This window comes from Pyxicephalus adspersus, chromosome 4 (assembly GCF_032062135.1).
Source record: "Pyxicephalus adspersus chromosome 4, UCB_Pads_2.0, whole genome shotgun sequence".
NCBI lineage: Eukaryota > Metazoa > Chordata > Amphibia > Anura > Pyxicephalidae > Pyxicephalus > Pyxicephalus adspersus.
Window position 1 is genome coordinate 105,824,445 of NC_092861.1, and position 6,352 is coordinate 105,830,796.

Sequence of the window (6,352 nt, forward strand, 5' to 3'; positions counted from 1 at the left end):
AAATTAAAGGTTTAAATAAAATCTTTTTATCTTTCCTGTTTTTGCTTCTTGTTATACCTTACATTAAATGAAACTATATTATAGTGACTGCTACCCAGATTTTCCTTTAATTGCACAATTGGTAAAAGCTCTGCATTGTTTGAGAAAACTAAGTCCAGCAGAGTATCATTTCTAGTTTAGGCTTCTGTAAAAAAAAGTACTATAAAATTTTACTAGATACATTTTCTTGTATTCATTTCATAAATTCCTGCCCTTTTGCTGTACCTGTAGTGCCATTACTACAGTCAATGTCAGGATAGGTAAAATCACCCATCACTACCACTATTGGTACAGTTGATTCTCTATTTCTTCCTTAGCACTGGGGGGCCTATAGCAGACTCCAATAATTACCTGTGTATGCATCTCCATATGCAACTCCACATGTAATGTCCCAACCTTATCACATGCTCCATCAACAATTTCTTCTTTCACATTCACTTTCAGATTCATTAAGACTTCCAATTTGCCTATTTTGTTTGCCAGACCTTCAGCATTGGTAAACAAACTCTTCAAACCATTGCTGCATTTACCAGCAGTGTTTGCAAAATTCTTTTGTTTTTTAGAACAATTAGTACTGCGCAATCCAATGTTTGTGTGTAATATAGGAAACTCCTTATATTTATCCATATCCCTCCTTTCAACTATCCCCAAACCACCCTCCACTGGTAAATGACCCCTGTCTGTCTTTTCAGCCACCTATTTTAACTGTTCCACCACCCTCTGTCCTAGTTTAAATATTCCTCCACCACTCCCATAAATGTTTCCCCTGTAAGATGACAGTGAGGTTTACTTAACCAGACAGTACTAAACCATGTAATAGAGCTGTAAAATCTGAGTACTGGACAATGAAAAATAACTCCTATATACATGTTTTATTTGTGTATTTAGCTGTTTGGCCTGTTCAGCAGTTTTCATCTCCTTTATTAAATAGTTGCTGCAACTGCATCTATTTTCTACAAGAGTTAGCCGCCTAATAAGCTGCACATTCAGATAACATATACCCCAAGCATAGCATGCTTTGCCATTACTCTATTAAATACCTGTGTTGTGGATATACTAGGGGGTGCTGAGAAGTTCCTGGCTTTGCCCCCTTCCAGATGAAATAGAAAAATGAGTGTGGGCCATATGACAGCGAAGTGGCTGTCGAAGTGTTTGAACAGTGATCAGAAGAAGGAACAAGTTGAAACATCCAAAGCCGTTTTGGCCCATTTTGAAGCTGCACAGAACTTTTTGGCAAGGTTAGTGATTGAGGATGAAACCTGGCTCCACATCTATGATCCTGAAACCAAGGAACAGTCAAAGGAATGGCGCCACAGCGGGTCCCCGTGTCCGAAGAAGTTCTGAACCCAGAAATCAGCCAAAAAAAAATGGCGTCTGTTTTCTGGGACAAAGACGGTATTCTGTTGGTGGACTACCTAACTCAGGGCTCTAGTATCACCGGTAAGTATTATGCTAACATCCAGCCGAAGGAGGCAATAAGGACGAAACGTCGTGGAAAGTTGACCAAACGGATCCTTTTTTTGCAGGACAATGCACCTCCGCACAAGTCCAATGTTGTGGCTGCCAAATTGAACACCCTGGGTTTCCAATTGGTCAACCATCCCCCGAGAGCTGGCAGTAAGTGACTGAGCTACAAATCCCTGTATTAACTGGTTAGCGATTGTAAAGAAAGCAACAATGATTTCCATAGCAATAAATCTTTGAAAAAAAAATTGGAGACATGTCAGTGTGACATGGCCTTAACTACTCTGTCCTTAACAGCTTATCTGATTTTTTTTTTCATTATTATCTGATCTTTTTAGTGGTATATAATTCAAGGGCCTTGCTATAAAGTACCAAACAGCAATAGTAAGCATAATGTACTTTATATAATGACTTATTGTTAGTGCTCCCACATACAATGACCTTAGAACCCTATTAAAAGTAATCTAAAATGTTATTTTTTTTGCCTTGGATAACCTCATTTTACAGTACTAGGAACACTTTGGTAATGCAGATGAAAAGTAGCATCAAACCCTTGCAAAAATGTATAATTCCCTTCAAATACAGTTAATATATTCAAGAATGTCCTTTTTTCTTGATACGATAATTGCAAATGTTTTATTTACCTTCACTGATATGTAAACTGGAGACTCCAGCTTTTTAGTCTGACTGCTGGGTCTTCAGGCAACTTAGTGTTTTCCTAGGCATTCTGGTGTGCCCTTTCAGTCCCGTGCACAAGCCACAGAGATAAGAAAAAGCAGTTTTCCAATTGCTGCAAAGACTACTCACCTACCCTGCCATAGGGCATGGGCATGTAAAAGCAATGATAGGAAGAAGTGACAAGAAATCTCATGCTCTGAGAAAATTTAGAAGAAGGAGGAAATTTTAGTGGTTTTTCAAGAGGCTATTCCCTGCCACTCACTGTCACTTTGATTGATAAAATTTGCGTTATGTTGGCATTTTCTGCTAGGGCATTTTATCCTAACAGGACACAACCACTTTTACTTGACTACATGCTGAATGTTACTGCTGGGAAAGGGGAGAGGGGGTACAACGTGTTATACCTAGTCAAGTTGTGGTGTAGTAGACCCTAATTAGAAGGGAGGAATGCTGAAAGTTGTACTCCTCTTGATAAGGGATGAGCAAGCGAGTTTTTAATTACCTCTAGTGCCCGGGGATCATAGTGGAACTACAGATGAACTCTCAATATAGTTTCTCCATTAAGAGTTCATCTGCAGTTCAGTTCCCACGGTCACTGGGCTGACAAGTACAGTATGTTTTTGGTGATATTAAGCAAGGAAACAGCGGATTTACAGGATATATAGGGGGAGTCAGGTGAACAACTGAGTCCCTGATGGCTTCAGGTCCGGCATAGACATTTTTAAAGCATTTTTTTTTAATTAATGAAAACATTTTAGAAAAGGTCTACAAATTAATCTTTTATTGATCTGCCTCTTTTATTGGGTCTGATATATTAAAGCTCTCCAAGGCTGGAGAGGGTACATTTTCATCAGTGAAGCTGGGTAATCCAGGAAACCTGGAATGGATCTGGTCCAGAATTCAAAATATTTGAATAGCATAGCAAATTACTAAAGAAATCCATTCCCAGTTTGCTGGATCACCCAGCTTCACTGATGAAAGTGTATTCTCTCCAGCCTTGGAGAGCCTTAATAAATCACGCCCTTTGTGTCTGCTTGTATCTGTTTGTTATTTATAAGGTATTTGTTTAAAACATTCATATATGCTATAGGAAGATTAAATAAAAAAGCTATACAAGCTTCACTCTACAATGACTTAAAAAATATTCCATTGTTTATAATAGCAGTGGTATGAATAAATTTCAATAATTCAATATATTCCAATCATGTCTTAGCACCATTGGTTCATCATTGGTATGCATTGATATCATTAGTAAAATTTGTTCCTAGCAGAAAAGTATATAATTAAAACTTTGCAAATCTTGATTTTACATTTATATTATTTGCTTTCATGAATGAATGAAAATTTGACTGTTTGGTAATATTACAGTTTCCACTTAGAGGGGTTTAACTGACCTTTGCAACACATGGAACTACTATACATTCCATTTCTTTCAGTTACTGCTGACCTTTACTTGCATTTAATTAAAACCATATACAGAAGTAATATGTCCAATAACTTACAGAAAAAATATATAATGTTCCATACTATCCTCTTAAAAATGGACACTTGGATAGACATAATTTGCTACATTAGTTACAGCCCAACCAAAGGACTTTTATTTGAACGGTCTAGAAAAGCTGCAACTACGCTGTACCAAGTGCATCAGTCTCAGGGGGGGATTTGATGAATAAATGTGTTATTTCATAACTCCTGGCTCTCTTCTTTCTGGGCAAAGGCAAGAACTTTTCAGCACCCCCTCGTATGATGCCAGAGAAGATGTGGTAAGCAGTCGAAGTGACATTGAATCTTGATTTACTAGCATTGGGCTTTGACGCACTGGCAATTTTTACCTGCAATAGCTGCTACAAATCACTAATGCTAGCAATTATCAGCTATTTGTAGCCACTGATTTAAATGCTATAGTATCTACCAATTTGTTGCTATAGTGTCTAGCAGTTTGTTGCTAAGAACCAAATTGTCACGCTGCAGGTTTAACTAGTGCTATATCACTCTCAGGCATTGATTTGTAGTTAAGGAATAGACATGAATGTAGATTGATTGTTGCTGGAGAGCTGGCAGTAAGTGACTGAGCTACAAATCCCTGTATTAACTGGTTAGCGATTGTAAAGAAAGCAACAATGATTTCCATAGCAATAAATCTTTGAAAAAAAATTGGAGACATGTCAGTGTGACATGGCCTTAACTACTCTGTCCTTAACAGCTTATCTGATTTTTTTTTTCATTATTATCTGATCTTTTTAGTGGTATATAATTCAAGGGCCTTGCTATAAAGTACCAAACAGCAATAGTAAGCATAATGTACTTTATATAATGACTTATTGTTAGTGCTCCCACATACAATGACCTTAGAACCCTATTAAAAGTAATCTAAAATGTTATTTTTTTTGCCTTGGATAACCTCATTTTACAGTACTAGGAACACTTTGGTAATGCAGATGAAAAGTAGCATCAAACCCTTGCAAAAATGTATAATTCCCTTCAAATACAGTTAATATATTCAAGAATGTCCTTTTTTCTTGATACGATAATTGCAAATGTTTTATTTACCTTCACTGATATGTAAACTGGAGACTCCAGCTTTTTAGTCTGACTGCTGGGTCTTCAGGCAACTTAGTGTTTTCCTAGGCTTTCTGGAGTGCCCTTTTCATTCCCGTGCACAAGCCACGGAGATAAGAAAAAGCAGTTTTCCAATTGCTGCAGTGACTACTCACCTACCCTGCCACAAGGCATGGGCATGTAAAAGCAATGATAGGAAGAAGTGACAAGAAATCTCATGCTCTGAGAAAACTCAGAAGAAGCAGGAAATTTTAGTGGTTTTTCAAGAGGCTATTCCCTGCCACTCACTGTCACATTGATTGATAAAATTTGCGTTATGTTGACATTTTCTGCTAGGGCATGTTATCCTAACAGGACACAACCACTTTTACTTGACTACATGCTGAATGTTACTGCTGGGAAAGGGGAGAGGGGGTGCAACGTGTCATTCCTAGTCAAGTTGTGGTGTAGTCGACCCTAATTAGAAGGGAGAAATGCTAAAAGTTGTACTTGAATAGGGATGAGCGAGCCAGTTTACCACAATTACCTCTAGTGCCCGGGGATCATAGTGGAACTGCAGATGAACTCTCAATATAGTTTCTCCATTGAGAGTTCATCTGCAGTTCAGTTCCCACGGTCACTGGGCTGACAAGTACAGTATGTTTTTGGTGATATTAAGCAAGGAAACAGTGGATTTACAGGATATATAGGGGGAGTCAGGTGAACAATTAAGTCTCTGATGGCTTCAGGTCCTGCATAGACATTTTTAAAGCATTTTTTTTAATTAATGAAAACATTTTAGAAAACATTTCTTCATACCTTTAAGGTCTACAAATTAATCTTTTATTGATCTGCCTCTTTTATTGGGTCTGATATATTAAAGCTCTCCAAGGCTGGAGAGGATACATTTTCATCAGTGAAGCTGGATAATCCAGGAAACCTGGAATGGATCTGGTCCAGAATTCAAAATATTTGAATAGCATAGCAAATTACTAAAGAAATCCATTCCCGGTTTGCTGGATCACCCAGCTTCACTGATGAAAGTGTATCCTCTCCAGCCTTGGAGAGCCTTAATAAATCACGGCCTTTGTGTCTGCTTGTATCTGTTTGTTAATGATAAAGTATTTGTTTAAAATATTCATATATGCTATAGGAAAATTAAATAAAAAAGCTATACAAGCTTCACTCTACAGTGACATAAATAATATTCCATTGTTTATAATACCAGTGGTATGATTCAATTTCATTAATTCAATATATTCCAATCATGTCATAGCACCATTGGTTCGTCATTGGTATGCATTGACATCATTAGTAAAATTTGTTCCTAGCAGAAAAGTATATAGTTAAAACTTTGCAAATCTTGATTTTACATTTATATTATTTGCTTTCATGAATGAATGAAAATTTGACTGGTTCAAGAGTGGTAATATTACAGTTTCCACTTAGAGGGGTTTAACTGACCTTTGCAACACATGGAACTATTATACATTCCATTTCTTTCAGTTACTGCTGACCTTTACTTGCATTTAATTAAAACCATATACAGAAGTAATATGTCCAATAACTTACAGAAAAAATATATAATGTTCCATACTATCCTCTTAAAAATGGACACTTGGATAGACATAAT